This window comes from Gnatocerus cornutus, chromosome 10 (genome assembly GCF_029298725.1).
Source record: "Gnatocerus cornutus isolate USDA-ARS CGAHR chromosome 10, icGnaCorn1.1, whole genome shotgun sequence".
NCBI classification, from domain to species: Eukaryota; Metazoa; Arthropoda; class Insecta; order Coleoptera; family Tenebrionidae; genus Gnatocerus; species Gnatocerus cornutus.
Window position 1 is genome coordinate 2571789 of NC_142242.1, and position 17245 is coordinate 2589033.

Below are 17245 nucleotides of genomic sequence, written 5' to 3' on the forward strand. Positions count from 1 at the left end.
ATTGAACATCCACTAGACATCACCTATTATTAATTGAGTGTTTTTAATGTGGCTTAGGTCATAAATGGTGACTCCAAAGTGGCCACTCCTCGGATAATTGAAAATGTGTCTCTTATTTTTGTTCAAGTATTAGTTGGATTGTTATTTGTGTAATAATGCTCGAAACAGTTGAGCTTATCCATATAGAAACAAACAACGCGGTTATCAGACAATTTCAGCACTACATCCTCAACATGTTTATCTTTCAAATATAATCAGTTTTCCATATTGTATTGATCAGAACCATTACCTGATTTCATTGGTTAAGCTTACAGATATGTGGACATTGTCCGGAATATGCACTGACCACCGGAAGATTTAAACGGGATTATTAATGACATCACAAAGCACCATCAGTGCAGACAGCACCTATTTAAAAATAATCGATATTAACAACCGATTTGTTGAAAAATTAGAAGTCGCTTCTAAATAGTACAAGAAAATTGTGAGCTTCATATCCTTGGGGCTTTTGTTTCGTTGTTTCATACACGTAGTAACTTTAATATGCAGTGAGTGTTTTACAACGTGAAATCAATAGTGTATTTATCGTGTATTTGAACGATCTACAATAGAGAATTTGTCAGTGAATTAAAATCGTGTTCTAGCACGCTGCTAAATGCAGTAGAATGTTTATTAGAATCGATAGAGCTGGAAAATACAGAGCATATAAAATATGAGAAATACATTATATCAGCGCAAGGTTCATGAACTAATCATCCGTTTATATTACGCTTTTCCGACATTTTTTCCGCCTCCGATATCTGCTTTCGTGTTGGTGTGAAGGAAATTAGCATGTAGGTATGACAATTTCATTGGAAAGTATCGCCGCCGGTTAGCTTGACATATAATCGATGTTTAGGGGTGGTAAATAATTTTTATAAGGTATTCATTTGAAGGCAATGTATTCAGCGTATATCCCTGTCATAACTTCCATATCAGATTAATGATTTTGTCGAGGTTTATGTTTATTAAAATAAGCAAAACGTATAAATGTAAAGACCGATCTGACGTGTCATATTTACATAGAGGAAAAGAATACTTGTTAGTTGTGACATGAATAAAACAAGCAGAGTGTTTCCTTTAATTAGTTTGTATATGACGGCGTTCTATGATATGTTTTTTCTTTTTCAAATTTGCAATTCAATGAGGATCTACTTGACACACCCCTAGCCAGAATAAGAGGGTGTAATGGCCCTTCATTGAACTCGATCACTACGTAATAATTATCAATTACGGTTATTTATGAAAGTGAGTAAGCAGCAGAGATTAAATAATGTTTTACGTCTTGTTTTAGCAATTATTTTCTCGGCCTGTGGAAGGGAAATATGGTGTATTTTAGTCGTGCGGGTAATAAATCACTTTCCTTAAAGGCAATTACGTCGCTTTACCGAATTTTGACTGTATAAACGAGAATGTATAGGATAAATTATATAAAGACTAGGATACAAAATTTTTCAGCTCAAATTACATTTGCAGTTATTTGACCTTGTCGAGTAAATCGTTTTGACTTGAAATTAACTGCGATGATTTGAGCTTTCAGTTGAAACCATATCATTTCATGTCGGAGAGCTTATTTATAACGTTTACATGAACTGGGATAAAACAGAAGTAAAACGGCTAAGAGTACAAGTGGCTCAGTTTCAATTTGAGAGGATATTTAACTAAAATCTGAGTGCTAAAGGTTATGTTATACATATATAGTTTGGGTTTAATTAACTAACTGATGTCGTGATAATGCTAACAATGTTGTGAATCCACTTGTAATTTATTTAATATTAAATTATGGTAAGATATAATCATTGTCACCCATAGATAAATGATGAAATGTTTTGTTCATCTTCTTAGTTTCTGTAAAAATATTAGGAAAATGAAATTAACACGGAGGTCGGTGTTTAAAAATGACATCATAAGTTACTTTTTTTAATTAACTTCCAGACGCGTCACTGATGTTATTACAAGAAATGAAGCTAGCAATTTGCTGCAAGGCCGCTAACATTTTTAAAAGGTAAATCCGTCCCTGCTGTAATTTTTAACTTACTTTGTACGTTTAATTATTGAATTACCTATCTGTATAGATTACAAACTCAGTGAGGCTAGCTCGCGTGTTCACCCCGATAAAAGGAGGTGAAAAATAATTATATTTTTTCCCTAGCTAATCGCATTTTTACGGTAAAGCCGTTATTATACTTTCCCTACAAGTTACAAGTGCATGGATATAACTACAGAAAATTTGCATTTACAGTAATTGTGTGCCCGTTGAAAATTATTATATTCCAGGATTTATTACACTCGTCCTGATTTAATTCATTTACATTATAAAACGATCAATCAAGCTTCTCACTTTATCCTCTTTTTCAATAAATCCAAATAAACCTACTCCATATTTTGTATGTAATTGATTAACTCATTTATTAATCTAAATCTTGACTTTATTTGAAAAATGTGCACCTAACTAAACTCTCATCAATCCTATAAATTCTACTAATCAGACCAATTCATTATGAAAAATGAATAAAAACAATTTTATCCGAATTTTTGCGTTTTTTAAAATTGCATGTGCAATGACGTGGAGCTGCAAATAATATATTTTTAAACAAATATTTACCACATCTATATTTCACGCTCCGGAACATTATACGACGAGGCAGATTTATTAAATTTTAGTTCAGCCAAAAAACTACAGCGACGAGGACTTTTATATTCACGTCCAAGTTTTTCACGTTTTAATTAAATTTAAATTGCAAGTACGGAACTGTCAAAGTATAGGAACTTCTATCGCTTTATACGAAGGGTGAATTATTTCATTGAAATATTGTAGTTTGTTAGGAATGAAAAGACTCGCAGAAGGTTACTCATTTGAAATATTTACCGCTAAATTTTTTAAACAATTTTATGTATTAATATTTAATATAAAAGGATCTACTTTTGGGAAACTTAATTTGTAAGAATAAAGAAGAATCGTAGAGAACCGTAAACTTTAGTAAAGACAATGCTGCTTTCTAGTTTATCAATTATTTATGGATCTTATTGAGTCGAAGATCCACTCTAAATTGCTATATCATTGTATGGTTAATGCTTGAACCAAAAGTATTTCAAGTATTCAGGAGTACTCACTGTAAGCTCATATAATCGCCTTTGTTATAACGGAAGTTTCTTCTCCTATTCATTGTTGATAATTTCAATGCAGCATAGAAATACCTATTGTACAAATTTTCCACGATATTATCGCTCCATGATATTTAGTAATACTAGGCTCGCAAAATTACTATATTTCACTTTGATATAACGTAAAAGTAGCAGAAGTTGTATATTCTCCACTATAAATATCGAAGCACATGTCGTATTTTCAGTTTTCTTTAAAAATTGTTATTTATGATTATTTGTGAACGTATGTAAATTTTAATGACAGTTCTGGAATTGTCACGGAATTGCCCGTAGAATGCATTTCCTAAAATTAGCAAACTGCTGCAACAATTGTGTTTTTTCAGGCTTTAATGATCTCATAGGAAGTCTTGTCAGGTTCGGTTCATTGAATGTATGAAGTTTAATTAGGTTCCTTGAGGGCTATAAACTTCATTGAAAACAGGGCTTCTGGGAGTAATCTTTTCTAAGAAAACCACCTTCATTTAAAAACGTCAAAAATTTGCAGAACGTGGTTAAGCTGAGCGCAATTTGTTTTATAGAGAGATATTTGAAAAAGATTTAATTATTTTTAATCAACATGTTATTTTGAATAAAGTACTCAATTCTAAATTACCTTTTTACAGACAGATAACACCATTTAATTTAATTATAATAAATCAGTAAATTTGACATTTCCTCATTTATATATTTCCAGCATGAATATTATGCAAATGTATAATTGTTGTATTCAATTCAATATTTCTCTATTAATCGATTCAACCATATAAAATAAATATTCATTACTATTATAAATATCTAACGAAAAATTTACGTTTAAAATAAAATAAATTTATATGTCAGAGATCATTACTAGTCATTTCAAAATTAAAGAGTAAACGCATTGAATGGAATAATGCAATAATTATTATTCATTTGAAATAATTTAGTAAAAAAACAAGTCGACACAGATTTATAGAAATTGGTTTATCATCATACATTAATGTCGTAAGAATACGAATTGTACTAGAATACTAACAAAAACAAAGTGTTTTTATTATATTTACTATATTAGATTGTGGGCGTAATCTGTTTTATTATTTTATAACTACGACTTTGGATTTTACTATTATTTGTTTTTATTAAAATTATTGGTGATCGACAGGTTTGTCGTTTCCCGACTTACTTCTCCGATAAATTATAAATCTTAAATCAATGAAACGAGTAATAACGACTGTTGAAATATTAATTAATCTAAATTGTGTTATAAACAATTCAGCAAAAAATATTGGATTTTTATTGTATAGCGGGTATTTTTGTTGGAATATAGCCATCATTTCCCGACGACATTCTGCTTAAACTCGCATCTTTTTGGTTATCAATATTTAACACACACTTTTCCTATCATTTTACGACAAATCTCTTTTCGATTTAATGTAATTTTAACGCTTTATTGCCATACAAAAAAATGACAACCATACAACAATTTAATGTTTGGCGAATATCTCGTTATATAGGACAATCTTGTGCCTTTGAAAATATAATGTGGTTAAAGATTTATTAGTTTAAAATGTGTCACTAGAATAATGTCACACACAACAGTATGATTGTTCCTGCTCGCAAAAGCTTCTATTACTTCTACTTTAATGTTCGGGTTTGATGCGTCATAAATATATATTTGTCGTAATGCGAAAATTAAACTCGTTTATGGATCCATGCAAGGGTGATAACGCCTAAACCTCAAATTCAAAGTATTTTTCGATCCAAGTTATTTTGTATGTATTTAGGTCAGCGATAAAATCTGTGTTTAGGTGTCACTGGTTTGTGTCATTAATACGAAGGGGTTGGCTAAAGTTTTATTTTTGTGTACTGTGTAAGTCCAAAGATAAAGTAGATGCTATGCCAGCGATCTTTCCAAGTTTTAATATTGATAACATCAGCTTATCATTTCCTTTTTGTCTATTTTTATGCTGCTTTTTTTTTCTTTCGCTGACAGGCTTTCGGTAATATCTCATATTTTCCCACGTGAAGTTAAAGTAGTTGTGTGTCAGGTAAGCGTGGGCGTTGTTATTGATTAGTTTTTCTTTCACAAATTGAACCGGTGTTATCGAACACGTGTAAACAAATATGGTTAAATTAAAGTATAATTAAAACGGCACATTTAAGGACACGCAAATCTGTGGTTTGTATACTTTAATTAGGCTTGAAGGTAGACGTCGACCAATACGTTATATTGTGCTGGATAAATTTTGACGTTACCCAGCACCGTTATTCACTCCAATTAGAGTTGGTAACACATCACGCATACTTTCCAGTGAATTTAGTTCAAAGGTCTATTTCTTAAGTGCACTTACACAAGCCATTTCTCAAAGCTTTTACATTGTTGTCGATTTTTAGAGTCTGAGGTTTCAAATTGTTGTATGTACAAAGACGATTTATGACGCTTTGAGAGATATCGATTGGTGCATCAATTGTGATTGTGCCAAATTCTTTTTGGGTGTCTAAAAGTGAAGGCATAAGAAACGTACGTTCCATGTCAGGATTTTTATACGTACGTCAAGAAAACTGATATTAAAGCTACAAGATATTACTAGTTCCTGAAATTTGATTGAATAGTTACTTCTTTTTGAATTCGGAAAGAGAGTGTATTATATTGCACGAAGGTGTTACTTCTAGGTAAAACCCTGATCCAATACGCGACGTTATATTTATTGCAGAACTAGTTGTATGTGAAAGAGAATCATTTGATATGCAGCAGAAAAGTTCAGATGTGATTTTACTGCTTAGGATACACAAAGTTTTAAAGCCTTTATTCTCGATATGTATCTAGTTTTTGTTTAGAGAAAGTTTGTACTTTTCGAGAAGAGGTTTTTTTAACTGATAAGCCCAAAGATTCTTTTGTTTTACATTAAATTACTCGAGCTTAACTCTTTTCTATTCACAATACTGAATGCTTATCGTTCAGTGAAAATTATCACGTTCAACATTCAATTACTGCGAATATTTTTCTCATTATGAATGCTTCATTACTTCTCTATCCAATCAGGCTTTTATCTTTTTTCCGAATTTGCATTCCAGGTGGTAAACTTCATACAAGATTAGTACATAATTACTTTCTCGCTGTTAAGTTGAAAAGCCGCTCATTATCTTCACTCCACTGAATGCATCTTCCACTATTTCAGTTTTAACGACATTATTTACAGACAAATCTCCATTCTACCCCTTCTAATTTACCGTCAAGATAATTAAAAAAGATACACGAAGAGTTATAATTTAATTACTTTACCAATTATTAGATATACAAGCATTGGTTTGTGTAAAATTTATTTATAAAGTTCAGCCACATGACTCGCACAAATGTACTACAATGTAACTTTAGAATGTAATACTTAACGATAAACCAACTCGAAAGCTTTTTTTTTGTACATGTACCCTTTCATAAACACGAAGAGCTCGAGTTTACGAGTTGCTTATTTTCTTGGTTTAATCCGAAGACGAGAGCAGGGAAAATTTGTCACAAACTCGACAGAAAATTAATAGAAGCTTACGTTAAACATTATCTGAAAAGTGTTAATACCAGCTCTACGTTGACATTTTATTCCGAAGGTGGTAGCACTGTAAAATTACTTCTTTAAAACTCATTTTTGTAAAAATCTGCCTGTTGAAAGTTGTTGAACAAAATAATTCAAAAACGATTCTGTTGGAACGCAAACCGCCAACCGGTGAGAATTTATGAGTGAAATAATTTGGAGTTTTTCTACTGTATCTGCGATGTAAGGTTATACTTCATTTCTAAACAAACCATTTTTCTTTTATAACAAATTGGCTACTTTTGCAGAAACAGTCATAACACCGTTGGGTTTTATTCAGTGTTGCGAAACAACTGTACTAATTTAAAAATTCTTGGAGGTTAAGACAACGAGGAAAAACGTTCAATCTTGAGACTATAAGTATGAAAATAGCGCATCTAGTTAAATAGATAAAGGTAGAAACGAATACGACGAGTCGGGAGTGGAAAGCCATTAAAATCTCCAGCCATTGTTATTTTCACTATACGTTTAAATTTCATTTTTACAAAGATAAACTATACATATAAACGAGCATAACTTAGTTATCCGAGATATTTAACTTTAAAAATTGGGAAAAATGAGGAAAAATGAAAATCAACTTTCCGAAATTTTGATCGGCCAGTTATTTGTTGTTGGATTTAAATTTAAATTTCAAATTTGGAATCTGCGAAAAATTTTGCGTACACTGATGTCTAATAACTCAAATTTACTCGAAAAAATAAGCGAGATGTCGATATCAGAAATTTGGCATAGTTTTACTCATAAATTTTCGCAAAAATTTGCAAATTTCGACGTTTGAAAAATCTAAGAACTCTTTCTTATGTAAAAAATTGTGAGAAAAACGATGGCACAAACCGCATCTCAATATCTGGAATAGTTTCCGAGATATCGAGCATGAATTGTTTCGAACCTTCGAAAATTTGACCCTCTGGCGACAACCCAAAATTTCAAACGGCCATAACTCAGTCCTTTGTTGTCGGATTTGAATTTAAATTGCAGATTTAGATTCAGCGTGACATTCTGCGTAAAATGAGTCGAAATTTGTTGAGTTTGTCTAAGAAATAAACAAGGCATTGACCAAAAACTGTTTGGAAGTGCTCATTTTGAGGTGATTTTCAATCACTGTTTTCAATGTAAAAACGACGGTTAATACCTTTGTATTATATATCATTCGAAATAGGAGCTCGAGGTCTATCTACTGGCAAAATTTGAGATCGATCAGACAAACAGTTTCCGAGTTATGGTCAAAAATAAAAAAATTGAAAAATTTTTATCGTTTGAGTCGGAATTTTTTTTTGCAAAAAATCGACTATCGAATTTTGGGCTTTTAAGCACTTTTTCTAACGTAAAATGAGCCTAGAAAAACGATGGCGCAAACCGCATCTCAATATCTCTCATAATTTCCGAGATATTTAACTTTAAAAATTGGGAAAAACGAGAAAAATTGAAAATCAACTTTTCAAAATTTTAATCAGCCATAACTCAGTTATTTGTGGTCGGATCTGAATTTAAATCCCAGCTTTGGAATCTGCGGAAAATTCTGCGTACATTGATGTATAATAACTCAAGTTTACACTAAAAAATATGCAAGATATCGATATGAGAAATTTGGCTATAGTTTTAGTCATGAATTTTTGCGAAAATTTGCAAATTTCAACTGTAGAAAAATCAAAGAACTATTTCTTATGTAAAAAATCGCTAGAAAAACGATGGCGCAAACCGCATCTCAATATCTGGAATAGTTTCCGAGATATCGAGCATGAATTGTTTCGAACCGTCGAAAATTTGACCCTCTGGCGACAACCCAAAATTTCAAACGGCCATAACTCAGTCATTTGTTGTCGGATTTGAATTTAAATTGCAGATTTAGATTCAGCGTGACATTCTGCGTAAAATGAGTCGAAATTTGTTGAGTTTGTCTTAAAAATAAACAAGGCATTGACCAAAAACTGTTTGGAAGTGCTCATTTTGAGGTGATTTTCAATCACTGTTTTCAATGTAAAAACGACGGTTAACACCTTTGTATTATATATCATTCGAAAGAGGAGCTCGAGGTCTATCTACTTGCAAAATTTGAGATCGATCAGACAAACAGTTTCCGAGTTATGGTCAAAAATAAAAAAATTGAAAATTTTTTATCGTTTGAGTCGGAATTTTTTTTCGCAAAAAATCGACTATCGAATTTTGGGCTTTTAAGCACTTTTTCTAACGTAAAATGAGCCGAGAAAAACGATGGCGCAAACCGCATCTCAATATCTCTCATAATTTCCGAGATATTTAACTTTAAAAATTGGGAAAAACGAGAAAAATTGAAAATCAACTTTTCAAAATTTTAATCAGCCATAACTCAGTTATTTGTGGTCGGATCTGAATTTAAATCCCAGCTTTGGAATCTGCGGAAAATTCTGCGTACATTGATGTATAATAACTCAAGTTTAGACTAAAAAATATGCAAGATATCGATATGAGAAATTTGGCTATAGTTTTAGTCATGAATTTTTGCGAAAATTTGCAAATTTCAACTGTAGAAAAATCAAAGAACTATTTCTTATGTAAAAAATCGCTAGAAAAACGATGGCGCAAACCGCATCTCAATATCTGGAATAGTTTCCGAGATATCGAGCATGAATTGTTTCGAACCTTCGAAAATTTGACCCTCTGGCGACAACCCAAAATTTCAAACGGCCATAATTCGGTTATTTATTGACAAATATTAAAAAATTATTATGTTTTTGGATTCAGCGTAAAATTCTGCGTAAAATGAGACGCAAATTTGTTGAGTTTGCTTAATAAATAAACGAGGTATTGGTCAAAAACTGTTTGGCATAGTTTTAGTCAAGAATTTTCGCGAAAATTTGCAAATTTCGACTTTTGAAAAATCTAAGAACTATTTTTTATGTAAAAAATCGCGAGAAAAACAATATCAATATCAATATCAGAAATTTAGTATAGCTTTAGTCATGGAATTTTTTTTCGCGAAAAAGCGACTATCGAATCGGCCATAACGCAGTTATTTGTTGGCGGATATAGATTTCGAGCCCAGATTTGAAATCTGCGCAAAAATTTATGTGAAATGAACTATAATAACTATGTTTTACTTCAAAAATGAGCTAGTTTTCGACCTCAGCACTTTGGCATTTGGTTTTAGTCAGAAATTGTTCCAAAAAGCTCAAATTTTCGACTTTCCAAAATATATGATATTAAATTAACATGCATAATAATGTAAAATTCTTTGTATTTTGTGTATTTATTGTACCATTTCGTTATCCTATTACCGGGTTGTATGCAACAGGATACCATTAAGGATTAACAATGTAATAACATATTACAGTAATTATTATTTGAGGGAAGCACTAATGCACTTCGTTTATAAAACCATTAAAACATTTTTCTCTTATTTGTTAAGCAAAATTTATATAAATACTAATACTTAATTCAATTACTTTAAATAAAATAGTTGTTCTGAATAAATTTATAAATAACAAACACTAGTGCTTTGTCATTTGCATTTTTGTCAAGTTTGTACTTGCTACGTTAATTTTTTGTACTCCAACGGCTGTAATTTGTTCGTAAATGGGGACTGGTCATGTGCTTGTGCAGCAGTCAGCCGCAATAGTTATAAAAGGAAATATGAAGGTAGAAACAGCAGCAGAGCTCTGCAGGCAGGACCAAATTGAATTTATATACAGCTCTTTAGTTAGGGATAGCTGCGATATATTTTTATCTGGATTTTCGCGTGTGTGTATTATCGACCTGTTCTCAGCAAAGCGTCGAAATGTCCAAATTTCGGAGACAATCTTCTTAATAGTCAACTATTGCGCTTAGTTTAAATGAACAGTCATTAGATGAATTGTCTCGAGAAACTTGAAATTAGGTTTTTTATTTTCTCAAGTTAAATTACTTAAGTTTTGTTGAACCAATTTCGTACGACTTGATCGATATTTTAAAATGCACAATTGAATTGTGGTTGCATTATCTGGAAACTAGATTTTCCAGATTTTGCAATATTTTCAGTGTATTTGAGATTTAGTTGTCAAACATTTAAGAAGTTTGTCGGAAAACACAAGAGATGTCGAGGTTGTCGGTTTGAAAAATTGAAATTTGATATTTATTTTTCCAATTTTCTGAGTTTAGACATATAAATCGCATTACTGATATTTGGAGATAATTAATCCATGGAATAGACATAATTGTGTTGTGTGCTTTGTGCCGTCAGCAATGATTTTACAAGGAATTGCACTTGATGCTCTGTCTCATCGACCGGGGTCCTTTGAGGTTGAATTGATTGACATTCTTAATTTTGCAGGAAGTTGGTTGCCCCGTTGTATTACAATTTAAATTAGAAATTGGAACACATTAACGAATTATGTGCAATTATTCAGCCACTTGTTACATTACAATGTTTGCGGAATCGATATTGGGTTTAGTGGAGATTTTGTAATAAATTACTTTGTAATCAAATTAATACGCACTCGGATCCTCATTTCGTGCAAGTCTTGGAACGTTCCAAACTATTTAATATTTTTTAATACAAGTGCTGTCACTTTCAATTTTTAGTTTCATCTATTCCAAGAATTTAATTAGTGGTTTTTAGTGGCAAAACAATTAATCGCAGTCTCTTATTCTTCTCGATTTTCCTTTGCAATATTCGCCACGTTTTATCTGTTTTTATGAATACAAAATGTGAGTAATGATTCACGAGTTTCAGTGCGTTTACAGTTTTGTTTTGTATTGATGTCTATTGTTTTTAATTTAGCGATGCATAATATAATTAGGCACGGATGCATTGATGCAACAGGCCATTATTATGAACGGACCGATGCACAACATCCACATTGACCATACTCGTCTTAACAATAGCTATTGGTTTCCGATTCACTTATAGAGAACGAAGCTCAATACCACTTACAAGGACATTAGATCGTATCAGACTAAGTCAACAGTATATCCTACAGATCATTAAGATAATGCGCAATTTTAGGGTTTCAACAGCACAAAATGTTGGTACTTTATTAAATCAAGTCCCAACAGTCGGTTTTTCCACAAAAAATCAACAAAAACTCATTTTAGACCAACTTCCGTAATTTAATTTACACCTGACACGTAAAAAAAATATTACTTTATTTTGTATTCGCTTTACAATCCGCAACTTCCTTTAAGCCAACTTATTATAAACTGCTGGGTGCACGGAAGTGACGTATCAACAGAGCTAGCTCTTCCTGATTATAACAACATCAAAAAAATTTGAAAAAACCTCTGGTTAATCCAGCGCCAGCAACATGAAAGATGATTTACGGCATCTTACCTGGAACAAAAAAAAAGTATTAGGAGAAAAATTAAAACTAGAGGCTTGAGTTTTAAGTGAAATTATATTGGATGTTCTCGGAAATCCAGAGAAGTTCCCGTGTTTGTCGAGCCCGCTAGGGCTTCAACAATTTATTATTTATAAAATTGATTAAGAGAAAACGTTATTGATTAGTCGAGTTTGACATTTCGTGCAGTTATTTAAAAAACGGTATTAAAAGGTAACAAGAAATCACGATACTTAAACGAGTTAATTTAATTCGTTTGTAGAAACTCAGAACAAAAGAGAGTTTTAATCCAACTTAAATTAATAAATAAAACTGTTTACAGAAATCGTTGGAACATGAAAAATTAAATGATATTGATTATGTTGTGTCAATTTTAGTGACTAATCAAATTAACGCAATCATCTTTGCCTTGTTAAAAGCTACAGGTTTTTAGCTGTGTATACTTAATGAATAAGAATGCGTCAAAACTAATTGTAGGTCTCCAAAGAAACAACTTGCTGTTGGCGTGAGATTAAAAAAAGTTTTGTTTCATCCCGCTCACAATTAGGTGCAAAAATAATGGTCTCCAGTAGTTCGTGGTGATTGTTTTGTAGGTTCCAGGTGTAAAAGAAGTGAAGTGTTTTATAATTCGTCGTGATTTATCAACGCTACACGAAAAAAGAGTAAAAATCGATGTAGAAATTGCTGAAAGGGATTCTTTGAGGGTGAGGAACCACGAATCTAGAGTAACAATTCAAATTCACTGGAAAAGTAAATCCGAGAACAATCGCATCTATTGAAAATAATGTTGAATGAATTTCTATTGACTATATCCGGGTGTAAAGATATATTATGATCCGATTTTTCTGTTACGGTTTAATGAAAAGGTTTTTTCAGGGGGAATTTATTATTTAATGAGGGGAGACTGATTCTGTTGACATATTGGAGCGATCATAGACTTAATCCTAGGATTTTATTATTTCACTCAAACTTTGATAAGTCCGTTAAACGCAACGTACTACAAAGCTACCTATTACTGTTTGTTATCTCCATGGCGATTATTCTTAAAGCTGAAAACCACGTTGGCACTCCAACTAGACGATACAGCCCTATCAACCCCTACTCGAGCATTGCTTAATACCACACAGTTGACAAGGTAGAGATTTAAGATGATATTTATCCTGAAGATAATTATTTCCCCTCTTTAGAAGTACCGCAGAATACAAAATTTTGACAATGGCGATTTCTGAGATATTTTCAGGTGAATAAGCTTCCTAACGCGGGCTGTATTGATTTTAAATGTTTAGGTAATCTAGGGACTACAAATGAACAATAAAATATTTTTAGATAAGAGAATAATTACCTACATCGCAGACACTTAAAGGTTAGAGAGACAATAAAGTAATTATGGACTGTGAAAAATGAAGATTACACAAACCACCCACTTCACGTTATTGGGAAAGGTTTTATATATTAATTGGCAAGCGAGTTGTTGCAATAAATCTATTGTAGAAACACATTAAGTATTCTATAGTAGAGTCACACTGATAAATTATTCATCATTGAATTTATTTCCTTTCCAATACTGTAGCTTAGTGTTTGGGATCGGAAACTCAATTCCAATACGTTTTTTTTTTATAATCCTGACATGATTATATTTTTTTTTAGTTTTACTCGTAAAGTAAGTACATTAAAGCGATAAAAATACCGAGTTTATATATTAAATATGAGAATATTAAAATTCAAAGCATAAATAAATCAATAAGTGAGTTTGGTTTTCAGTTTGTGAAGTTTTGAGCTCGAGCGGAAATCAGACGTTAAATCCTTAAAGGCGATTAAGTGAAAATAAAACGTTTAATTAACCTGTTCAAATTTTTACCAACGACTTATTAGAGCACTGTGCGTGATTGTGGTGAGCTCATTTATTAGTCCCGAAAAAAGGACGACTCAAAGTTCTATTTCATTCCGTATTCATGACTTGAATTTTTTATTTGCGATGGTTTGTTGTACGTAATTATTTCTCTTAGTTGGAGTTTGAGATTTAGGTTCGCTACTTCAGAATCCCTAGGTGGTGCGAATATTGATTCAAACTGACAATGTCATTATTTGTAGAGACAATTTGGTGATATACGACGCACAGATCATGTGTAGATATTTCTTGAGATTATGAAAAGACGAGAGAAACCCTGATGTGTGAAAAAATACGATGAAATATTTCCACATTTGTGATTGACATATTTACGATCGATTTCTGTATATTGTGAATGTTGAGTTTCAATGATTACCATGTGGCTTGATCAAAATGGAGGCAGTGAAGTTGAGTTCACTTAATCTCCTTTTGGGTTAGGTCTTTCTGCATCAGACTAATTGTCTGTTAAGACTTGTACAGAATCAATCTTCTTTAGAGTAAAATACGATATTGTTCTCCCAAGTTTCCTACAATAATTATTTCAAATGAGTTATTTCCACTGCCGCGTATTCAATTTACAAATTTACGCACTTAACACTGCAAAATTGAATTGACATAGAAAGTTCCATGGATGTTTTTCTCTCTCTCTGAATCCATGAATAAATATACCGCTACTTTGTTGCGGAAACTGCTTTGCAGTACCAACTTTTTACTTCGTATTGTTCAACGAGTGCACGTAATAAACTTATTTGTTTTTTACTTACAGATTTTCATAAAACACCCCAATCTGTTAGTGACGTTCAATTCATAATATTTCTAATGCCCAAGAAAAACTTGGACAAATTGCCGAAAACGAGAAAACCGTGTTCCTCGAACGAGTTATATTGACGTATTCAACTGAAAGGTTGAATATCCTTTAGCATAAGAGCTAAATCGTGCTTCGTTTGTTACTTAATTTCGTAACTCAATTAGGGAACAGTCTATAAACCCACCGTCAACATAACAGACCTTCAGAGTTAGGTTACTCTGTCTTGAAAAGAACCAGATTCAGGAAAAGACCAATAGAAGACAAGTACTTTTCCGCTTTTATCGGGGAAACGTTCGTATCACCATTTTTCCTTGTCGATTCATTTCCATTTCATTAGGAAACAAAAGAAAACAAACAATAAAAGTTGAAGAAATAAAGCAAATTGTGCACTTTCCGACACAAACTAACGTGGAATTTTTCCCATTCAAAAATTCAATCTTTCAATTAGCTGATAATGTATTCTTAATAATTTGAGATGTAACAAAGTGAGTTCCATTATTGATACTTTAGAGATTTGAACATAAAACCAGATAATCCGAAGCAGAAACGCCAAGTTTAACCTGTAAGTAGTAAACCTTGCGGTTAACAGCGCGTCCACCATTTTTAGGATTAGACAACATTTTCTATTTAGTTAGTGGGTACAGGATTTAAAGCTGAAAGACGTAAAATAAAATACGACTTGGTTTAATAAATGATGTCCATTCTAAAAATTAAAAATGACTGCGTCCAACTTTTTATTTTTGTAGCAAATAAATTATTTCATACAGTCTTACCCGGCGCCTCCACCATTTTAGCTAAAGTATGTATGATAAAATTAATAAGAAAATAACATTTCATGCTAAAAATTAATATAATTTTGTTACACCAGTGTTTGATGTTTTCATTGATGCTTATATCGCATGGTGTAGAAATAATCGTGTTAGGATCAATATTTTCCATACGACGTCAATTTTGCTCAAGCGTTAGGAGAATAAATTTATCGCAAAAGGAAAACTGCTTTGAAGAGAATTTCGAAAAGATTTAGTAGTATCGGTTAAAATGTTGGAAAGTTTGCGTAAGATAGTCACCTGAATGTTTAACGTTAGCATTGAGGATCTTCGGAAGTTTTTCAGTTTGAGATGTTGCGTTAAATGTTAATCACAAGAAAGAAACCCTATGATTAGGCGATTGCGATATTTTTTGATCAAATAAAATGTCACATAAATTTATTTCCCAAAGTCTCTGCTCCATAGTTCAAGCGAGTGTGAGAGGTGTTCACACCCATCCCCACTAGAGCCGTCTCTTTTTTATTACCAATAAAATTTGGTCGTAAATGTTTGTTTTTGGAATTGGTCAGCGGATTCTTGCATTGTGAAATGTAGTTATTCAAATGCGTTGTTAATCCAAGTCCCTTGTTATCGAGAAGGGATGCAATATTTTATTGTAATTGTCAATTTTAACTATTGACCAATCGAAATACAATGACTGTGTTACTAAAAACTTTCCAGAGCCTGATAAGCTTAAAACGTCATAAACGTGCACCTGTTTGGTTTGTTTCGAAACTTTTCATAAATTATCGTTAATTATTTACATAACAGATGAGCTTGAGTAATGTTATTGTTTGATAATTAAATCTCTTGCAAGAAAATGATATCCTTTGTTGTAGATGTATATTATGTCTTCGATACTGGTAATGGAGATCTTGTATGAATTTCTAATTACGTGAAAATCTTGTTAAATGTATATCAAACACCATTAATTACAATTAAATTAAGGGGAATATCGATTAACTTTGCTTCAATTCCGGTAATTGTATCTTTAGCACTTTGAGTGCTCAGGATTCATCTCGGTTATTAATGATTATTTTTTATTCTTTGTTTCAAGAGTGAGGAGTTCGCAACCTTTTTAAGTTGAGTCGGTGTGAAATAATGGCAGCTCGGCTTGAAAGTAATGTGAGTACATTTTTTATAAAGTGCGTTGTTTTTATATAGTCCTTAAAAAATATCTTTTGAACTTCCGTTCACTGTTATATAGAACAATGAAGAGTGAGTAGGTATTTTTTGAAGTTATATAGAAATTTGCTTACGTATATTTGAGTCTTTCCCGCCTCATCTATAATCATTAATCATTTACCGCCTAGCTGGTGGTTGGGAAATTGTGATGTAGAGCATAAATAACCTAGGCTGAAAGTCTTGAAACTTTAATTTCACCTTTCAGCATCTTATTGCGGATGACATGCAATCGTCCATGTAATTCCAAAAAGGATAACTAAATGAAATCGTAACCTTGTCAAGTTCACACACCGAACAACGTAAATATAACCACGCTTATCGATTTGTTTTCTAAAAGTAGATTTTTATTATATTTATAAAAAAAAATGATGGAAGGTGTGATGGTTGCTGGGTAGCAGGTGGCGGCGCAATATTTTAGATTTGTTTTATAACCTGTTTTGCAAACCGGTTAAGGGATCGCAGGATTTATGGGAATATTGTGGGAGTTAATGGTAAACTGATTATGTGTTTCGGGAACC

General features: G+C 32.1%; 1 protein-coding gene across 3 annotated transcripts in view; it reads right to left on the reverse strand.

Annotated features, from left to right (window-relative positions):
- Nucleotides 1–17245, reverse strand: part of Ptp99A (Protein tyrosine phosphatase 99A) — a 138607-nt gene that overhangs the window by 52033 nt on the left and 69329 nt on the right. The window lies entirely within an intron of this gene.